At 48.6% G+C, this 22,643-nt stretch overlaps 1 protein-coding gene across 1 annotated transcript in view; it reads left to right on the top strand.

Moving 5' to 3' along the window:
• Window positions 1-4,156: 4,156 nt before the first annotated feature.
• The window catches only part of GATAD2B (GATA zinc finger domain containing 2B), an 81,892-nt gene continuing 63,405 nt past the window's right edge, over window positions 4,157-22,643 (top strand). Inside the window, 1 exon segment of the mRNA XM_030541802.1 lies at window positions 4,157-4,244. The gene's annotated coding sequence lies outside the window, so the exon portion shown is untranslated.

Consider the following 22,643-nt stretch of genomic DNA (forward strand, 5'->3'; position numbering starts at 1 on the left):
TCTGCCCGCCTCCCCCACCCATCTGTCTCTGCCCTGCCCCCCACCCCCCGACTCTGGGAGGCCAAGAGGAGCCCCCATGGCCAAAGTGGGGTGTGGTGGCGAGAAGCAGCGTGGGTCTGGGCTGGCCCCACCTGCTGCCAGTGGAGCAGAGCTGGGAAGCAGCCCCCTGCCTGCCTCCCCAGCATCTGATTGGCTGCCTTCCCCACTATCCTGCCTCCCTGGGCAGAGCAGCCAATTGGAGCAGCTGCAGTGTGAGGCTGAGCCCTCCCCCCCTTCTGAGCAAGAGCTGGGAGGAGTTTTGGGGGAGCAGAAAGAGCCAGGCAGGGAAAGGGGAGCAGAGCCAGTGTTTGCAGGGAGGATCACTGGAGCTGCCAGGGGCTGGCACATGGGGGGGGAGCTGGGTGCTTGGTGCCATAGGCGGCGGCTTGCAAAAGCTGCATGTGTGGATCCCAGTTGGGTCCTGCCAGCACCTGCCTGGGGGAGCGGCAGGGCTGCGATCGTCACCCCTGCTGTGGGGCAGGGGCTCAAAGACACCCCAAGTGAAGACAGAGCGGGGAGGCCTGCAAGGAAACAGCGAGGCCATATTGGTTGATGATGCAGCCCAGCACGGTCACGCTGCGAGCAGGGCTGTGCAGCTCCACAGAACAGTCACATCAGAGCACCATCCGGCAGCCATGGGACATGGGTGCATTGAAAAACAGCGACTCACCATTGTGCTGAAATATCACAGTGCCCCATGCAATGCCCTGGGGCAGCAGGAGCCCTGGATTCTGTGGCCCAGTGTGACACTGCTGGGATGGAATATCATTCCCGTGGGCTGCAGTGCAACGTACGGGGAAGGCTGGGGGGGGTGGGTACTATAGGCTGGGGGAGGCTGAGTCTCCCCAAACATCCAGGTGTGGCCCTGCCCATGCTCCACCCCCAGGCCTCCTGCTTCTGCTCTGTGGCCCAGCTCCAGGGCCTGGGGGTGCTAGTGTGGGGCGGGGACCAGCGGGTGGGGGTGTGGGGGTGTGGGAAGGGCAGAACCTCAGGCGGAAGAGCAGGACTACCCCACCCAGCGGTTGACGTGCCGCCTATGGGGAGGACCTCTTTTTAGGCCATGGCTGTGCTGTGACCAGGGAGTGTTCTACTGTTCACAATTCTCATTGTGACCTGGTGCTTGACTGACCATTTGTGAGAATATACGAATGGCCATAGTGGGGCAGAGTGCTGGGCCAGCTACCAGCATCCTGTCATCGGAGCGTGGCAGTGCCAGGTGCTTCACAGGGAAGGAACAGACCAGGGACATTATTGAGTGATCCATTCCGTTGTCCATTTCCAGCTTCTGCAGTTGGAGGTTTAGGGACACCCGGCGCATAGGGGTGCATCCCTGAGCGTCTTGGCTAAGAGTCATTGATGGACCTACCCCCATGACTTACCTCGTTCCTTTTTTAACCTTGTCATAGTTTTGTCCGTCACCGCATACCCTGGGAACAAGTTCCACAGGTTGACTGTGTGTTGTAGCCACCTGTTGTGTCAGCTCTTGTACTCTAATTTAAGTGCTGCGTGGCAAGGACCGTGGGTCTCTTCTGTGTGTGCACAGCACCTGACACCATGGGCCCTGATCCCTGTCTGGGGCCCCTAGATGCTACCACAGTGCAAACAATCAATGTTAAAGGTGATCGTTCACAATCTCACTGTCAGGCCTGGAGGGAATCTGAAACGTTATCCTCTGGGCAGCATCAAAACATGCTGCCTCCCTGTGCCTCTCTACGCCAGCTCCATGCCCCTGCACAAACCCCATTCCAAACACCTCCAGGTGGCCCTCTCCACGTGCGGGTGCATCCCCTCCAAATGCTACAGTTCGGGCAAACCCAGACTTTGACAAGCGCTTTATGGTGTTCACCGATGCCTCAGACACGGGACTGGGGGCAGTGTTAATGCAGGAGGATGAAAAGGGGGAGAGACACCCCATCGTGTACCTGAGTAAGCAGTTGCTACCCCGGGAACAGAACTACGCGGCCATCGAGAAGGAATGCCTGGCCATGGTGTGGGCCCTTAAGAAACTGGAGCCATATCTCTTTGGGCGACACTTCACCGTGTACACCGACCACTCTCCCCTGACCTGGCTGCACCAGATGAAAGGAGCCAACGCCAAGCTCCTGAGGTGGAGCCTGCTCCTGCAGGACTATAACATGGACGTGGTCCATGTGAAGGGAAGTGCCAACCTGACAGCGGATGCGTTGTCCCGGAGAGGGGGCCCTGAACTTCCCCAGGTCACTGGGCAGAGCGACCACGCTCAGTTCAGTCTCGAAGGGGGGAGAGATGTGACGCAGTGGGGAGCAGGGTGGATTGACCTGGGTTGTCTGCATGGGGGAGGGAGAGCAGGGGGTGACTTTAGGTGAGGGATGGTACCTGAGCCAGGAACGGGGGTGGGGCGAGTCGACACCTTTGTCTGGGGGACTGGACAAAGGGAGGGGGGAGAGAAGGTGGGATAGAGCCTGCTGGAGCGGTTTTTGGTTTCAGTTTTGGGCTGGCTGGGAAGAGGCAGGGAACCCCAAGTCTGGGGTCTAAGCTCCTTGCTCCTGTGGGACCTGGGTGAGGGGTTCTGGTTGTACCTACAAGCCCTGCTTGGGACTGTGTTCCTGCTGTCTAATAAACGGGTGTTACTGGCTGGCTGAGAGTCTCCGTGAATCACAGAAGTGGGGGTGCAGGGCTCTGACTCCCGCACACTCCATGACAGCTACGTACCCCTGTCTCCCTCTACACCCTCCCACTTCTCCCCTTGGCTCCCAGAGCTGTGTGAGGGGCAGCCCTGAGAGTCATCAGGTGTGGTGCCCCACCATCACTGGGGCCACCGAAACTCAGCACCACTCCCCCCCATCCTCTGCACAAACATGACCCTGGCACCTCGTCACCCGTGCCATCCTGACCCCACGCCCCTCCCCTTTCACCCGCACCAGCCTGACCTACATCCCTCCCGTCACTCTCGTCAGCCTGACCCTGCACCCCTCCCCCATCACCTGTGCCATCCTGACCCCACGCCCCTCCCCTTTCACCCGCACCAGCCTGACCCCACACCCCTCCGTCACCTGTGCCAGCCTGACCCCGCACCCCTCCCCTTTCACCCATGCCAGCCTGACCCCGCACCCCTCCGTCACCTGTGCCAGCCTGACCCAGCACCCCTCCCCTTTCACCCATGCCAGCCTGACCCCACGCCCCTCTCCCATCACCTGCACCAGCCTGACCTACATCCCTCCCCCATCACTCTTGTCAGCCTGACCCCACACCCCTCCCCCATCACCTGTGCCAGCCTGACCCCACGCCCCTCCCCATCACCTGCGCCAGCCTGACCCCACGCCCCTCCCCCATCACCCGCGCCAGCCTGACCCCACACCCCTCCCCCATCACTCTTGTCAGCCTGACCCCACACCCCTCCCCCATCACCTGCGCCAGCCTGACCCCACGCCCCTCCCCCATCACCTGTGCCAGCCTGACCCCACGCCCCTCCCCCATCACCTGTGCCAGCCTGACCCCACGCCCCTCCCCCATTACCTGCAGCAGCCTGACCCCACGCCCCTCCCCCATCACCCGCGCCAGCTGCCCCACCCCGGGGCCCTGCCGTCGCCAGGAACTGGCGATAGTGGCCTGTCAGGAACCCCCCAGCCGGACTCGGCACCCCCCGGCCTGGCCTGGGCCACGTGGCCTGGGGGCCCAGCACCCACTCTGGGGACGGGGCCTTAGCTGGGTGCCACCCCCGTGTCTCTCCCCCGGTCCAGTGCGGGACAGGGACGAAGGGGAGGCGGATAATTAGGGGTAACCCGAGGTACGGTGGCCGCCGTGGCCCGAAACTCCCGAGTAGTGCCGTTTGCTTTTTGCCCGCCGACATATAATAGGGCCACAAGGTACCCGGATGTCCAGGCTACGGGACCCATTAAAGGTGCCCCACGGCTCGCCTTTGCGGCCTCCCAGTGGTCGCGGCCTACGCCAATCAACGGCTCCATCAGCCAGTGGGAGCTACAGGACGGGTGTCGAGGTGTAGCCTCCTCTTCGACTGGTCTATGCTTCCGTCAGTCTGTCTTCTCGCCCAATGAGCGTCGTTGCTCAGGTCGGGAGGCGGAGCCGGTGCGGCGAAGCCGCGGCCCAATCAGCATCATTGTTTGTGGTGGTGCCGGCTGCTGCTGGTGTCTGCGGCGCAGCGTCTGCTCCGCCCGCCCGCCCGCCCGGCCTGAGGGGAGCGAGCGGGGCCGCGGCTGCCGGCCGAGGTGAGCGGGGCCGGGCCGGGCCGCCCCTGGGGGAGGGGCCGACGCGGGGCTCTCTGGGGGGGCGGGGCGGGGCGGGAACCCCCCCGGCAGGCAGGGGCCCCTCCCCTCGCCCCTTTCCGTGCTGCGGCCTGGGGCCGGGCGGGGGGTCCTGCTCTCGGCCTGCCCGGGCCGCCCGCGGCAGCGGCCCTGCGCCTGGCAGTGCGGGTCCTGCTGGCGGGGGCGGGGGAGCAGCGGGGGCCGAGCCCCGGGTCCCCTGGGGGGCGGGGGAGCAGCGGGGGCCGAGCCCCGGGTCCCCTGGGGGGCGGGGGAGCAGCGGGGGCCGAGCCCCGGGTCCTCTGGGGGCGGGGGCGCAGCGGGGGCCGAGCCCCGGGTCCCCTGGGGGGCGGGGGCGGGGGAGCAGCGGGGGCCGAGCCCCGGGTCCCCTGGGGGGCGGGGGAGCAGCGGGGGCCGAGCCCCGGGTCCCCTGGGGGGCGGGGGCGCAGCGGGGGCCGAGCCCCGGGTCCCCGGGGGGGCGGGGGCGCAGCGGGGGCCGAGCCCCGGGTCCCCTGGGGGGCGGGGGAGCAGCGGGGGCCGAGCCCCGGGTCCCCTGGGGGGCGGGGGAGCAGCGGGGGCCGAGCCCCGGGTCCCCTGGGGGGCGGGGGAGCAGCGGGGGCCGAGCCCCGGGTCCCCTGGGGGGCGGGGGAGCAGCGGGGGCCGAGCCCCGGGTCCTCTGGGGGCGGGGGCGGCCTCACGGCAGGCAGGGTGCGCTGGGCTCGGCCTCAGGGGCCTTCTCAGCCTAGGTTTTAGAAAGCCCTGGGAGGCTTCCCCCTTCCCAGGAAATTCCCACCCTGGGCTCTGGAAATCGTGTGGTAATGGGACAGCCCCTCACCTGATTCCCTGGGAGGGGACGTTTTATTTGCAAGCCGTTTACATCACACTATGGCCCCTCCCGTGCACCCAGTCTGAATCTTCCAGTCTTGGTCTGGGCGGTTGAGCAGTAGAGGTGCTGGTGTTGTGGGGAGGGGGATGTAGAAGAAAACAGGGGAGAAAGAGGCATGGTACCAATGCTGGGTTAATGATCTGCAGTTTTGCATTCTACTTGCTTAGCACACCCCCAAAAGGGCATTTTTAGAGCCTCGCTTGGATACTGACAGGCTGGGGTGGAGTGGGGAGTGCGGGTGGGTGGGGCACTGTGCCCTAGTTGAAGATGATGTGGGAGGTTGACTCTTATTTCGCAGCAGTTCTGGAGGGTGGCTGCAACAAACAGGCATTTAGAGAGGACAGTGATTTGTCAGGATCATACATGGCTGATTGCAGGCAGATGAGTCTGTTCTATCCTCTAAGTGTGCATGGGGTAAAGCACTGACCAAGCTCTTCACCAGTCTGTGTGTTGGGAAGGCTCCCCTTCCCTGGAAACCCTATTTATCCAAGACAGTTCTGCCTTCTGTGTTCTGCACATGTCAATAGCATGTTTTGTTTTAAATGGGCAGTGTCCTCTGTCATCAAGCATCTTCCTGTAGGTTTTGATATTGATTAATAGACTACTTGAGCTTCTTTTAGCCAGGTGGTGGATGCTGCACATACCATAGGAACAAAGGTGCTTGGGCCCTATCCATTCTCTGGTCAAAACTGTAGTGACAATGTGTGTAAATGTGGTTCACCTAGCACAGTTGAGATCCTGTCCAGAGCAGCTGGGTAAAGGAAACCTTTGTGTGCATGGGCTTTGATTTAGACACGTGTTTGGGGTTGATTGCATTCCTTGGTCTCCTGGCTGGCTGAAAGGTAGCAGAAGATGAAGGCCCTAGGTGTGCAGAAGATCTCTTTGGACTGATGACCTGGTTTCTGACAAGCCTTCAAAACCAACTGGAACCTCTGCCTCTCTGCTTTCCTGATCACATGGTTGTGTGAAACTGAATGTGACATGCAGCTGACAGGGAGCATCCATCTTTGTGGTACTGTGGTTTGCCTTTACCTAGTATGGTCTGACTTCCTGTATAGCTGTCTAAATGGTATCTGTGAATTCTGATATTTGACTTGGAACAACTGTTTTTTTTGTTAGGCTCTAGGCTACTCAAACAAAAGAGCTGTGGCTCTTCATGTCTCCACTTAAATGCTCTTAGGAGCGGCAGGAGGATACATAATTAACAGAATGAATTAAATTTAGGTGCTCTTGGAAGTGTCTTGTCTGCCTTTTTGTATCTAAGCCAATGTTTTCTGCTGGAGAGGAGACATGGTGCTGGAGATGAGCTATTTAGAAAATGCTCAGGGTTAAGGAAGTGTATTTTCTGGATGCAGTCTCTCTTGATTTCTTTAATCTGCTTTGTAGTTTAAAAAACTGAAGTTTTTTTAAAATAAACCCTACACTTCTAATTGTTTACTCTTCCTTTTGTTTTTCCTCTCATTTGTTTATTGGGTTAGGTGGACGTTTCCATCATGGCAGGCTAGGTTAAGACTTTGAACCTGTTTCTTTTTAGAAGCCCAGTTTGGGAAAAATGCAAACCTTTGTCTAGCAAGTAGCCCCTCTGCTCCCAGGCTGGTGGGAAGAACCCTGTTGTGTTGCATCCTGACTGAAGTTAGATGAACCTTGGCCAGCCTGAGCCTTGGGGATCACTGCCACTGGATGAAGAGAAATGTTTAAGTTGTAACCACTGTCAAAATGTCTTTTGTGTTTTTAAAAGTTCATGCTTCCAACAGCCCGGCAGAGGATGGACTCTTTCATGTATTAATAAAAAAAAGACATCTGTTCAAAAAGTTCTGTTCTACTTTAGGAGTTGTAAGGTGCCATTTAAAGCTGTTCTGAGTAGTGTTTTCAAAATAATCATGTTCCTTAAGGGAAAATATATACATTTTTAAAATGGCAACTTAAAGCCCTTGTACAATGCGCAGAGTCTGAAATATTTCAGTTCCTAAATCAGTCTAATGTAAGAATCTGAGTCTTGCATTTGCAGCTTGCCAAGGTATTGCTGTGGAATCGGACAGCATGCAGTAGTAGTGTTGTCAATTCATCCAAACTTGTGCAGCGTGCTCCAGTGCTATTGGGGTGGACTGCCATATTTTTACAGTGACAACAGTATTTCCGGAGCAGTGATGTCTCTACAGGAAAACTGTTTTTACTGCTGCTGGCCTGGACTTCTCTCTTCTTTCTCTCCCTGAGTGTCTGGTGTAATTGAACTCCTGCCCCACCTTCTTACTTTTGACACAGTGGAAGCAGGAAAGTAAGGTTTCAACTCTCAGTGAGTCTGGGCCAGGAGCAACAAAAACTTCATTTCCGGAGAGATGCTGGTGGCCCACTGAGACAGCAAATCTTCCAGCCTCTCTTCCATCTCTTGCACAGAAGGTAGAAAATCTTTAGGGACGTGGAATTGGAATGTTTCTTTTTCTTATGCTGTGGAGATGAATGAAAATGATGTTAGCTAACCTAAAACAGAGCTGTGTACCTTGTGGTAGTTCTGGTGCTTTCTAGTTATTTAAAAATAACCCAGGGCAATACTAGTGTGTCCCCCCCACCCCCTGCATTCCAAACTTAATAGAACATACCCAAAGGTGTTCCTTGTGTGGTGGATGCATGAGGTGGGAAATGCGTTTTAACACTCTTCTTGGAAATGGGGTCTTCAAACACTGCTGTGTTATAAGTGCAGTGGATTTGACTTTGACAAATACAGTACTTTTCTCTGTTAATGAGGCAGGGGATACAGGTTGTATCGACATTATCATGTTGTGTATGTCTAGACTCCAGTCCTGTGTCCCACTTTACTCACATAAGCAGGTCTATTAACTTTAATGAGACTACTTACATTAGTAAAGTTTTGTGTGTTTTTGTAAGCTTGGGATCTTTAGTGTGATGTGGATACATATGAGGTTATTGAGAGGAGGAGGGAGGGCTGCTTACAGCTGTAACTGTAAAAAGAACAGGAGTACTTGTGACACCTTAGAGACTAACAAATTTATTTGAGCTTAAGCTTTTGTGGGCTACAGCCCACTTCATTGGATGCATGCAGTGGAAAATATAGTAGGAAGATATATATACACACACACAGAGAACATGAAACAATGGGTGTTAGTATACACACACTAACGAGAGTGATCAGTTAAGGTGAGCCATTACCAGCAGAGGAGAGACTTTTTCTAGTGGTAATGAAAATGCTCCATTTGCAGCAGTTAACAAGAAGGTGTGAGGAACAGTGTTGCGGGGTGGGGGAGAATAAACATGGGGAAATAGTTTTAATTTGTGTAATGACCCAACCAAAGAACTTCAAAACCAGACTCCAATGAGAGACTGCTGAATTGGAATTAATTTGCAAAATGGACACCATTAAATTAGGCCTGAATAAAGACTGGGAGTGGATGTTGTGATGCTGGAAGGTTCAGTAAGAAACTTTGCTGCAGTCTTAGTGTCTTCCTTATGTAGTAAATAACTCTTTGAAGGCACTCTTGGTCCTGTGCCTCCTACTACTACTCATCCCAAAGTATCTTTACAGACCTGGGGAGCAGTATAACAGTGCCATTCTGTCCTGTCCATGGTTTGTCCTCCGCTGAGCCCAGCCTGGTCGTGCCCCCATGTACAGTTTCCCAACATCTAGTTGGTGGTCGGCCTCTAGCTCTGACTGACCTGGGTTGAGTTGGCATTATTTTCTTGGGCATCCTGTCATCTGTTTGTCTTCTGCATTTGATGGCAGCCAATCCTGTACCCTGACTTCACAGCCTACTTTCATTTCCACTTAATTTCCCTTTACACCTGCTATCTTCAGAAGGGCTCTTGTTTCTCCTGCGTCCAGCCCTCCAATGACTGTTCAGGTAGTGCCACGGCTTCCAGACCTTAGGGGCTGAGGAGCTCTGTGAAGTATGAAAGCTTGTCGTCTCCACCAACAGAAGTTGGTTCCATAAAAAATGCTACCTCACTCACCTTGTGTCTTTAATATCCTGGGACCAATCTGGCTACACCAATGCATACCTTAAAATCTAGTCAGCTTAAAACAAGGGAGCATTAAACTGGCTATTCACAAAGCAGTATCCAGAATATGGCTGAAATCTTCCTGAATAAGAGTAAAAATCAGCATTTGGAAATTCAAGCCCATATAAATGATAGTGCTAAAAGAATACTTTACAAAGCTTCTGTCTAAAATTAGAATGAATTATTTAGAATTGCAGAGGAATCTAAAGAACCTTAGGGGCCTTTTTCCACACTAGCCTTAGCAACTTGAGTCAGTATGACCATTGTCTATCAATCATAAGGCTGGATCTAGAATCTCTGGGCAGCCACATCTATTTTGCTTTATTTTTCATTGAAGTATTTAAAATTTAGTGTTAGCTGGTATGTTCAGTTAGGTGGTGGCTAAATGGTTTAGTAGTTTGTGTATAATGTTGGATCCTCTCTACTTACCTCATTTGTGGGAGTTGGCACAGTTTTGGGGGTAAACCTTATTAAATGACTTGAGAGAGAAATCCCAGTCCAGTTCTAACAATAGTCCTCATTTACAGTGTCCATGGGACTTGTCTCGTTCCTCAAAGTTGAAGTATCTTGCAGGATGACTGAAAGAGTCACAAGTGGGGGGAAATACATTAAAAGAACATCAAGGCTGCAACAGAAAATAAAAGCCAAAGGAATTCTCAGTTAGGGATTAAGTGAACTGTATCTCCACCAGTACTCAGCACCATGGGGAGCTCTAAGGAAGGAGTGGAAGATGCCCCATTGCGTGCAGAGGTATTGGGGGAGATGTATAGTTAAGGGTGAAATCTACAACATTCCCTTGCTTTTGTCGGATTTCATCACAGCAGTTGGTATCATCCTGGCAGTCCCTTTCCTGTGAAATTTTTCATTACTTTTTAAAAAAAGGCAAACGTCATTCTGTTCAATGTGCAAATGTATTGTACTGTACTTAGGTGGCGCAAGATGCTGCTGGTGTGTAATTTCTCTGAGCAGCATGCTTATTGTCAGAGCTACATGTCAGTAACTGGGCCAGTAGCTGTGTTAAAACAGCTGAGAGCCATTGTGGACGTGTCCTGTTCAGAACATCTGTAGAAACAAATATTCAGGGTTTCAAGCAAACTACCTCTATAATACATGCATGCTGAAAGAATGTAATGGGCAGTTCAGCGGTGACAAAGGAGACTTTGTAAAAATAATATGAAGGGTACTGGGGGAATTTTTAAAATGTATTAAATGGTGATAAACCAATACTCTGTTCTGTGTGGTGTGCATGCCTGCACTCCCCTTTCTGCTGCTGAGGAGAGAGGCAGTTTGTTCTATTCTCTGTCCCCAAACTTATTTCTTCTGGGTTTAGACTTTTGAACTCTGTGCAGTTAAAGGGCCCCATCATTATGGTACCAAGGGAACAGACTTGCGGTAACTAATATAGGCTAAAAGCGGCAAAGAGTTCTGCGCTGCTTTTACAGATCCAGACTAACACGGCTACCCCTCTGATACTTAATATAGGCTAGAATTTGTGTCACTAAATGAATTGTGTGAACACAGTTAACTCTCAAATGGGCACGTTGAGATTGCATAACAAACCTGAGTGGAATGATATAATTCCAAAATATAGAGCAAAAGACAGACCAGCACAGAATGGCAAAGCCCACCCTGAATGCCTTTAAACCTGGTGAGAGGGCTTCAGCAGAGCCATGCTGCAGACCTAGGCACTGGAGACGGCGCCATCTGGGTGCTTGATCAGGTCTCATCTGTGGCACCCTATCTGTTGTGGGCAAATGAGAAATGCCTGTGGCCATCGTATCATGGCACCAGAGCTCCGTTTCCTTAGGCCTTATCGAGAGAATGGAAAGGCCTCATTTCTTCTGGCAGAATGTGCCCAACCAGAGTCTTGTCTGCCATTTGGGCAAATGAGAACTACCCATTATTCCTCATTCACCTTCTCATCTCTGTCATGCCATATTAAATATTTAATAATTAGACTAAAACACCTACATTTTTCAATATGTGCAGATAAAGCATGAAATAGTGCACTTCGTCCAAGTTAGTCTATGGTGTTTTTATTCAGATATTGAGGTATCTCAGAGCCAGAAATAAAAGCCAATATTATGAAATAACTCCTGAGGTTTTTAGGAGACAGAGCCAGTCTAAAAATTCTACATCAGTCTGAAAAGTCTCTCTACACTTGTTAAAAGGAGGAGCCAAAATTACTGCATCTAAAAGAGATTGGAGAGAGGCCTGGAATTCTTTTTTTTTTTTTTTTTTCTTTTCAGTTTGTATATGGTTGGCTTCAGTGTTTTCCCCTGGTGCAGGCAATTGGTCAGTTTCCTTTTGCTTGTCTGGGTCTTAAGCACAGCCACAACAGAGGAGAGGGACACTTGTTCATATTCACTGTGAAAAGCTCACAATTGGCCTGAAGACTTTGGGGTAGGTGTAATATCTGAAACTATTTTAAACTTTAGAATGGATGATGTCCTCGCCTTTAATCCAAATAATGCACATTTTAGACCCTCATAGCACATTCTGATCCATGTAGACCTGTGCGCATGTGGAATTCAGTTGAACTCACTGGGGGTATGTCTACACTACAGGGTTGTTCTGATTTTACATAAACTGATTGTGTAAAACAGATTGTATGAAGTCGAGTGCACGGGGCCACACAAAGCACAATAATTCGGTGGTGTGCATCCATGTACCGAGGCTAGCGTCGATTTCCAGAGCATCGCACTGTGGGTAGCTATCCCGTAGCTATCCCATAGTTCCCGCAGTCTCCCCTGCCCATTGGAATTCTGGGTTGAGGATCCCAATGCATGATGGTGCAAAAACAGTGCTGTGGGTGATTCTGGGTAAATGTTGTCACTCAGTCCTTCCTCCGTGAAAGCAACGGCAGACAATCATTTCGCGCCCTTTCTCCCTGGATTGCCCTGGCAGACGCCATAGCATGGCAACCATGGAGCCTGTTTTGCCTTTTGTCACTGTCACCGTATGTGTACTGGATGCTGCTGACAGAGGCGGTACTGCAGTGCTACACAGCAGCATTCATTTGCCATTGCAAGGTAGCAGAGATGGTTACCATCCCTACTGCACCGTCTGCTGTGCCATTGTAAATTGGCGATGAGATGATGGTTATCAGTCATTCTGTACTGTCTGCTGCTGTCATAGATGCTCCTGGCTGACCTTCGCTGAGGTCAGCCGGGGGTGCAAAGACAAAAATGGGAATGACCCTCCTGGTCATTCCTTCCTTTATATTGTATCTAAAAATAGTTAGTCCTGCCTAGAATATGGGGCCAGTGTATGAGAGAGCACAGCCGCTCTGTGTCAGATCCCGCAGAAATGATGAGCTGCATGCCATTCTAGGGGGTGCCCCTGCAACAACCCCACCCATTGCTTCCCTCAACCCTCCTGGGCTACCGTAGCAGTGTCCCCCCATTTGTTTGAAGTAATAAAGAATGCACTGACTTTTTAGTGATATAAAATGAGGGGGAGGCAGCCTCAGCTGCTATGGTAGTCCAGGCAGGACATTAAACGGTGTGGGGGAGAGGAGCCCAGCATCCCGCTGCTATGATAGTCCAGGCAGTACAGAATCTTTTCTTTAGACATGAATGGGGGAGGGGAGCTGATGGAGCTCAGCCCCCAGTTGCTATGATGAGGACGGTTACCAGCCGTTCTGTACCATCTGCCAGGAGTCATTCCTATTTTTACCCAGGCACCCCCAGCCGACCTCACCTGAGGCTAGCCAGGAGCACTCACAGGATGATAAGGATGGCTACCAGTCCTTCTGCACTGTACTGTCTGCTACCGGGAAGGGGAAGGGAGGGGAGAGGATGCTGCAGTTCAGTGCCACGGCACCGCGTCTACCAGCAGCATGCAGTAGACATACGGTGACATTGAAAAAAGTCAAACGATTTTTTTCCCTTTTCTTTCCCCTGGGGGAGAGGGGGTAAATTGACGAGAGATACCCTGAACCACCTTGGACAATGTGTTTAACCCTATAGGCATTGGGAGCTCAGCCAAGAATGCAAATACTTTTCGGAGACTGCGGGGACTGTGGGATAGCTGGAGTCCTCAGTACCCCCTCCCTCCCTCCAAGAGTGTCCATTTGATTCTTTAGCTTTCTGTTACGCTTGTCTCACAGCACTGTGCTATGGACTCTGTATCATAGCCTGGAGATTTTTTTCAAATGCTTGGCATTTCATCTTCTGTAACGGAGCTCTAATAGAACAGATTTGTCTCCCCATACAGCGGTCGGATCCAGTATCTCCCATGTGGTCCATGCTGGAGCTCTTTTTGGATTTGGGACTGCATGGCCACCCATGCTGATCAGAGCTCCACGCTGGGCAAATAGAAAATGAAATTCAAAAGTTTGCGGGGCTTTTCCTGTCTACCTGGCCAGTGCATCTGAGTTCAGATTGCTTTCCAGAGTGGTCACAGTGGTACACTGTGGGATACCGCCCGGAGGCGAATACCATTGATTTGCGGCCACACTAACCGTAATCCGATATGGTAATACCGATTTCAGCGCTACTCCTCTCGTCGGGGAGGAGTACAGAAACGGGTTTTAAGAGTCCTTTATATTGATATAGAGGGACTCATTGTGTGGATGGGTGCAGGGTTAAATCGGTTTAATGCTACTAAAATCGGTTTAAACGTGTAGTGTAGACCAGGCCTGGGTCTCCATGTCGATGCAGGGATCCGAGGCCTCAGGTTTCATGAGATGATCTCACTGTTGCAATGTCATAAGTGGTCCCATAGTGACATAAAGATAGCTGTCACTGAAATTTATTGCAATATCTTGATTTCCAAAGAGGAGAGACTGCAGGTTGACAGTAGGAAGGGAATAGAAAAGCCCTCTCTCTCCATGCTGTCTATCTCAGGTGATGGCTTACTCTGTCCACCTATTAGCCTTTTCGAGCACTGAAGTGGATGAAGAGGGGAAGGATATGTGACTTTCCAAAGAGAGAGAACAGGATTAATCAACAAGCAGACGGTCTAATTTCAGCTTTAGTCTTGCAACTCCTTTGGACTGGTAGGTGGAAGAATGTTTGAGCTGTGAAGTCTGTTCTCAGATGGATATGCTAGCCTGTGGAGACCAACCCAAATGTGTCTGAATCCCAGTTGGCCCAAGTCTAAGGTGACACGGAAGCTTTGAAATTCCTTATAATTCTTTATTTTAGGGTTGAAGCAGATAGGCGCATCTGTCCTTTTCCCAACAGATGAGTCCTAAGAAATGGATGATTAAACTAAGACTCCAAAGAAAAGGAGTAATAACATAAGCACTCCTTGAATCTGTGTTGGTAAAATAATCTGCTTGATTTATGCTGCCTTGTGACCCCCCTTCTCTCCTTTGTCCACTCCAGAATACCTTTTGTCAATCTTTTCCACAAGGAAATAACTTGAATAGAGAACTCAACTCCAGTAACCTTGGCACTGCTGTGAGGCAAGGGGGCATGTTCTTGCCATGGTTAAAAACAGTTCTTGCCTAAAATCGAAACTTCCCCCCAAAAACTATTTAACGTAAGTTTTTTCTCATTAACATCTTGCATGGCATTGGCTGTGTGTGGAATCATCCTGAGATTGTACAGGGCAGTAGGCTGGTGGTGCTGAATGCTACATTCAAGTGACATTAAGTGAGATGGATAACTTCAAATTCTTCAGGAGACAAGATTTTTACTGCTGACTAGCGCTTGGTTTAACAGCTTTCTTCTCGTTTTCCTTCCCCTCACTGCCTAATACTGTTTCAGAAAAAAGATAATAACTTTTTAATAAATTATAAAACTGTTTCACTGCAGTGGGTCTTCATTTTTTCCTTTCTGCAGCAGATTTACTGTTTGAATACAATAAAATTCACTTAGATTTAACTCCACCCTTTCAGACTGAACTATTTGCCAGTGAGTTTTTGGGAGGGGATGTGTGAGTGTGGTAAGACACGCGTGTTATGGTGATCATATTGTTTTGGAGGGTTCAGGTTTTCTTTCACTTTGCCATTTAAAACTGACGTTATTTGTGCTCCTGTCTTTTTTGCTTTCTCTTTTAAAGTCGATAGATGTTGTGTACCTGTATCCAGAGGCAAAGCAAATCCATAAAATTAAAGAAACTGTTTAATCAAATGTATGTGAAATCTCTGGAATATTACACTTCCTGTTGTAAATTCTGGCAGTTTTCTGTCCTGTTACTTAATGGATTAAAAGGATTTGTGGAAAAAGTTACACCTCTTACACCAAATTACTTATAGTATTAAGGTTTTAAGCCATTGGGAAATCTTAAGTGACATTCTGTAAGGAGTAACAATACAGTGTGTTTGAATCAAATTCCCTTTGTTTTTGTTATATGGCTAAATAAAAGTGCTCTGCGTGGCTTTCAGGTGCTAGGGTTGTATCCTCCATACTATGTGTTTAGATCAGAATAGCTGATTTACTCTCAACTTTAAGTTGTCTTCTCTTTTTCAACAGTGTCTGGTAATATTCACTGAGGCATCCTGGGACTCTAATGTATTGGGGTAGCTTGTTATATGTACGCCTGCTTTGAAAAGATGTCTGTTTGCTAAACAAACTTGTTACAGTTGTGATTTAGTGTGAGGTGTGGCTATGCATGTGAGTTTCTTGAATACGTTTGTAACAAGCCAGAGAGAGTGAGCTTCAGATTTTGTTTGTAAAAGGAAATCTGGAGTGAAGGGAAATCAGACAGATGCAGACTTCAGGGAGTTTCAAAATGGTTGCTTAGTAATAGTCCCTTGCTGTTGAATATGTCCAAATCTAATGCACTCTCCTCTCTCCCCTCCTCCCCCCGCCACCAATGAATCATTTCTTAACTTACGTGTTAAAGTCCCTGATTCTAATTTAATCTTGGAGACTTGACAGTTTTAAATACCTACTAGTGCAATATGATTCTGAATTGGTATTTCAATAGCTTATTGTGTCAGTCTTGACGACAATTTTCAGCAAACTAGCAGCAATATGTAAGAATGTGGCACTGAAATGCACAGATACAGTTGGCTGGAGTGTCTCTGCTTTGAATTCAGGGGCATCTTTCTAGAATTCCTGCTTAGTTTAATGTAACACTATGTTTAGTAGCCCTCTAAGACATACAGCAAGAGCACGTGAGAGGGTGTGTATCCATTTCAATACCTCGATCTTGAAATAAGAGATTCTGGGATAGTTTTCTAGGACTGTTAACAAAATGTCAGTTTCTGATTTTCTATCCATCTAACTTAGGCTTAACGTACTTCAGTGGTTTTGTTAAGGCTGAATGTTTCAGTGAGGTGTGGACTCTGTCTGCTCAAGTGGGAAACTGGGTTAAAGCAACAATGAGAGGTCCAGGGCCTCACTGGAGATCACTGAGGGACTGGTCCTGCAGAGTGCTGAGCATCAGATGGTGGGGGTGTTGGAGCCCCCATCTTGTGATGGGTTGGTGGATGGGCTCCCCTCACACCAGTTCCTGGCGGCAATGCGTGGACTCCTTGCTTTCTGTCCAGTTTCTCTCTAACTTCCCTGTGTGTGTGTGTGCTTGTCATATGATTTCATGTTTTTTACTGACCTCTGCTCCCCATCCTCCCCTGAACTGACCTAGAGAGCCACAGGCTGAGAAGGGCAGTTGGCACCTCACAGGATCTGGCCCTAATGATTCATTCTACACTTCAGCCTTGGACTCTACTGGTTCCTGGGACTCCGTTGTTTTTCTGTAACCACTGGGACGCCAGCCACCTCCCCTTTTTCTCTCTCTGTGGTGAGGTGTCCCGTGGGGAATCAGTTGCAGGTTATACACACATTGGGGGAGTGGTAAATAATGCAGAGACAGAATCACTGATAGAGTGATCTGGAGCCTTGGTAACCTGGGTACCAGCAAACATGGGTTTTAACGTGGCTCAGTGTGAATGCATACCTTTAGGAACCAAAGAATGTTGGCCAAAGTACAGGATGGGAAAATTTGGAAAACAGTGACTGAAAAAGATTTGAGGGTCATGGTGGATAATCTACTGAATCTGAGCTCCTAGAGTGACACTGTGGAGAAAAGGGCTAATGTAATCCTTGGCTGCATAAACAGGAATCTTGAGTAGGAGCAGAGAGGTTATTTTACCTCTGTATTTGGCACTGGTGTGATTGCTGCTGGAATTCTGTGTCCAGTTTCTGGTGGGGCCAAAAGAAATGCTTCAAAGACACCCTCAACATAAACTTCAAGATGTGGGCATCGATGCCACACACTGGGAGACAGCAGCCCAGGATAGGGGTAACTGGCAAAGATTTGTCCTGAGGAAAATCGCCTTTGCCTGGTCGCAGCAAAGCACCAGACGAGGAAGGAAAGACAACAGTCACACAGCAATCGTAGCCCAACGCTGTGTCTGCCAATGAGCCTCTGGCTCAGAGCGACTCCGTCACCAAAGGACCCATGAAAGATCATCCTCAACCTCAAGGAATCAGTGATGACTACGTCTGTGCCCCGGTTCTGGTGTCCGCAATCCAGGAAAGAAGCTGATAAATTGGAGAGGGTTCAGAGAAGAGCCACAAGAATGATTAAAGGATTAGAAAACAAACTTATAGGTGATATGCTCAAAGAGCTCACTCTACTTAGCTTAATAAAGGGAGGGTTAAGTGTTGACTTGATTAGTTTTGTATCTACATGGGAAACCAATATTTACTAATGGGTTCTTCAGTCTAGTAGACGAGCAGCTTAAACTGGTCCAAATGACTGGAAGCTGAAGCTAGTCAAATTCAGACTGGAAATAAGAGATGTGTTTTAAAGAGGGTAATTAACCACAGGAACAACTTACCAAGGGGGTTGTGGTTGATTCATTATCTCTGACAGGTTTTAATTCAAGATTGAAGTGTTTTGCTAAAAGATTTGCTCTAGGCATTATTTGGGTCATACTAGATGATCACAGTGATCCCTTCTGACCTTGGAATCTATGAACTAGCATAGCTGTAAACTAACTTTTAAAGTGGGTAACAGTCCTAAAAATCATCCTTGCAGGGTAAGGTACATTCGCACAGACTTAGTAACCAGAGCCTATTGTTTTTTAATTTGAGATCTAAATTGGATTGGATATTAAGAACAAACGGGTGGGGTGCAGGAGCTTCCTTGAGCATTACGGTGTAATTCTGACGAGATAAAATGCTCTTGGACTGTTCAGTCAGTAAATCCTTAATTGCATTTTATTACTGGGAAACTTCATAACTTCAGGGTGGGCTAATACCAGACACATTGACCTGAGGTCTGTGAGGTGGTTATGTTCCAGTTGCGATTTCCTCCTTGGCTTTTCCATTCCCCTGAATTGGAAATGTCCTTGACCTACACTGAGCCACTTGCTGCCTGTTCCGTTGATCCCCGTTCTGGTTTGGGGGGAACATCCATTATTGCGTAATCAGTTGCCTTGTGCTGTGATTGGTCTCAGAGCAGTTTTGAAGTATGTTTGAATGTGAGTGTGACGGTCTGGAAATGTTCTTCATGTTTTTCTTCGAATACTGGTGTGGGTGCCTGTGACACAGGACGGAGATGGGAGTAAGACCTGGGAAGGTTGCAGGGGAGTTTTGCCAGGACTGTCTGCATTGGGGATGGGAGACTTTCCTTAAAACCAGATACCTGAGCTGTAACATGAGAACCAGGAGGGGGGTTGGAGCCAGGTGACACCTTTGCCAGGAAATGGACAAGGCTGAGGGAGGGGCCAGGGGGGGAGGCTGGGTGAGACACTGGAGGGAGTTTGGTTTGGAGCTGGCTAGAAATGGAGGAGAGCCCAGATGGGGCTCAGGGCTTCCCAACAGGGGCTGTGGCCTCCGTGGGGGCCCCCAAGATGGACCTAACTAAGGGGGTCCTGTTGTCTGTACCTGCAAGACCTGTCTTGGACTGTGTTCCTGTCGTCTAAATAAACGTTTTGCTGGCTGGCTGAGAGTCATGGTGAGTTGCAGGAAGCCGGGGTTGCAGGGGCCACACTCCATGATAATGACCTTGGCTTCCTGTTTTAAAAAAAATGCTTCTCATCCACATTTCCCAGCAAAAACTTGTCCTACCTCTGTTTAAAGCCTCTCCAAATGTCTTAGCATTGATCCTAAACTGTGTAGTTATCTGACTGCAGCTAGGGGACTGTTTTGTTTTTTAAAAAAAAAACAAGAAAACCTGCCACAAAACCACACTTAAAATAAGAGGAGAAAGGTCCGTCAGGATCTCTGTCGGGAAGAGAAGAGCATTGCACTGCTGAAGTGAAAGATTTGTAACCTAGGAAAACCTACGGTGAGAATAAGCTACAGGGGGAGCAGATGAGCCCTCAGGAAATGTACGCTGTGTATCATCCATGTTGCTAAAGTGTGATGGTCCCACTGGGTAACCTGCAGGATCCACCAGACGCATCAGCCTTGGTGGATTAAGTCTCTGGTATGGCATCACTGTGACCTCTTGAAACATTAATGCATCGTTTCTTGCTAGGCGTTACTCAAATATGCCTTTACTAATAGAGCTACAAATCCTCAGACTATATGCAAGTGCATAGTCTGTCAAGGTCTGAGAAGCCTCTTGCCTCACTCATATTTAGTGTCAAGGACATGTTTATAGGTAAAGCCGGATCTCTCATATCTTCTACTTCAGATAGCGGTTGGTAGTACCTTTGGCCTTCTGGTTATAGAAAATTTTCAGAGGTCTTGGATGGGAGGCAGAGGAGGGGATTGGAGCAGATGCAGAGCACACAGCGCCAACCCCAGTTGGTAGAAAAGACTTTCACTTTTGCTGAATCACTGCAGAGACCTCAAAGCTCTGATTTAAAGAGCTGGATAGGGATGAGGAATGCAGAGAAGGAAAAACATTTCTAAAATATTTGGTGTATAAAGACAGCAAATACTGTTAAACTGTCTGTTTGGGCATTTGCTACCAGCTACTGCAGGACCAGGAATGAGGGTGAAGAGAAGACTGGTTTGTGGGTGGTACGGTTAGACAATAGTATTGGAAAGGGTAAACAACCCTTTTCACTACTTCTACCACATGGAAGAAGAACTACTGGCTTGGAGCTCCAGGATTGGAAAGATGATGCTCCCTGCCCTATAGAGAAATAAACCAGTGATTTGGAGCAGCCAAGGTGAGACGATATGGGGAAACTGGTGTATGAGTGGTCTGACTTATTTAACGCAAGATGCATTGAATTTTACAAAATATGCCTGATGCCCTCAAGACAAACTGTAAAAGCACCTAAATTAAAATGAACTTGTCACAAAGAATCCCTCCAACTGACCCAGTCCACAGAAGCCTGTGGCTTGCAAAACTAGCTGCCTAGATTTGTTTTTAAATCCCTGTTCAGGCACCTGAGTGAAAGCAGCACAGCTTTCAGAGGTGATGGTGTGGCTGATCTGGTTAGGTCCTGTGACGGTGTCACTGGTTGTCTGTGGGCGAGGACTGGCCTGCCACCACATATCTACACCAGCGAAACAATTACAGGACCTAACCAGATCAGCCACACCATCACCGGTTCATTCACCTGCACGTCCACCAATGTAATATACGCCATCATATGCCAGCAATGCCCCTCTGCTACGTACATCGGCCAACTGGACAGTCTCTATGGAAAAGGATAAACGGACACAAATCAGATATTAGGAATGGCAATATACAAAAACCTGTAGGAGAACACTTCAACCTCCCTGGCCACACTATAGCAGACCTTAAGGTGGCCATCCTGCAGCAAAAAAACTTGAGGACCAGACTTCAAAGAGAAACTGCTGAGCTTCAGTTCATCTGCAAATTTGACACCATCAGCTCAGGATTAAACACAGACTGTGAATGGCTTACCAGCTACAGAACCAGTTTCTCCTCCCTTGGTTTTCACACCTCAGCTGCTAGAACAGGGCCTCATCCTCCCTGATTGAACTAACCTCATTACTTCTAGCTTACTTGCATATATATACCTGCCCCTGGAAATTTCCACTACATGCATCTGATGAAGTGGGTATTCACCCACAAAAGCTCATGCTCCAAAACGTCTGTTAGTCTATAAGGTGCCACAGGATTCTTTGCTGCTTTTAGGTGGCTTCTGAATTTCTAGACTCCAAACAAGGACTCCTAGATTGTGAACCTAGTGAAAGGCAAGTAAAAAAACCTTCCCTTGAGTGAAGAAAAGTTGCTGCCACTAACCTGTGGGCATGATGTCTAAGGAAGCGTGCTGGCTCTTAGTAGATGGACTTTCATGATCAGAGACAGTTCTTGGCCAAGCCATCTACATTGAGCTGATGTGTTTTTTTTTCCGAAAGCTTCACTCTTCATAGGAGAGAGATTTCCTGAATACATTTTGAAGAAGCATTGCTTCCACAGGCAGTACAACAGAGGATGTTCAGGAGCTTCTGTAAAACTTATGAAGCATTCTATGAAGCACAGCTATAAAGCACTCTACACAGCTGTGTTGGAATTCCTTTTTTAGCCTTGATTTCTCTTACTCCTCAGCACCATATGATTATTTATCCCTCCTTCACTTGCATATAGTCTGTGCTTGGCCACTTCCTTTCCTTGCTTCTAAAGCTGAGCATCCTTTTATCACTGCTGTTTGTAACATTTTCAGTGCGCACATCCTGAAAAAGAATTAGCGGTGACATCTTGTTGGGCCCAAACAACCACCTCATTAGGTCATCATTCTATGGTAACTACTATGTAATTACAGACTAATTAGGTATTCTCCCTTTTGTAAACCAAATTGTTCCATGTTATTTAATAAGGCTAACTCAGATGGTACCAGTGCTTGGAATGGTATAGAAACTCTAATGTAATGACCAAATTCTCTGCCTCTCATGGATTAAGTGCATGATAGTAACTTTGTATTATAGATTACATGGTTATTGTGCACTGTGTAATAGTTTATTTTAGAAGAATGGATACTTTGTGCAGGTTTCATTGGTTTGTATGCAAGATATTGTAAAAGATGTAATTTGTAAATTGGTCATATTTATGCTTGCTCCACAAATAAATTAATATAGTACTAATTACATTCACTAAGTATCTCCAAATTTACTATAGTGCTCTTGTTAACCTTTGATTATTGTAATTTTGTAACTTGTCGCCAAAAATGAAATATCCCATTTAGCAAGATATTTCTGCTGTACATTAGCATAAACAATTTACATTCGCTTTGACACACTGGATTCTTAATTTGTGTTTTCCAAACAGATTGTAGTGCTAAGTTTTTTGAAGTAATCTGTTTTATCAGCTTTGGAAAATTCTAAAATATTCATTAATGTACTAGATTTTACTAGAATTTAACAGTCCATTTCTAATAGATGGTACACAGAAGTGGGTTAACCTGTAGTTTTTAGCTGTCTAATGTTGTGTAAAGTATCAGAGGGGTAGCCGTGTTAGTCTGGATCTGTAAAAGCAGCAAAGAATCCTGTGGCACCTTATAGACTAACAGACGTTTTGGAGCATGAGCTTTCGTGGGTGAATACCCACTTCGTCAGATGCATGTAGTGGAAATTTCCAGGGGCAGGTATATATATGCAGGCAAGCTAGAGATAATGAGGTAGTTCAATCAGGGAGGA

The sequence above is a fragment of the Gopherus evgoodei genome, chromosome 24, assembly GCF_007399415.2.
Source record: "Gopherus evgoodei ecotype Sinaloan lineage chromosome 24, rGopEvg1_v1.p, whole genome shotgun sequence".
Classification (NCBI taxonomy): domain Eukaryota; kingdom Metazoa; phylum Chordata; order Testudines; family Testudinidae; genus Gopherus; species Gopherus evgoodei.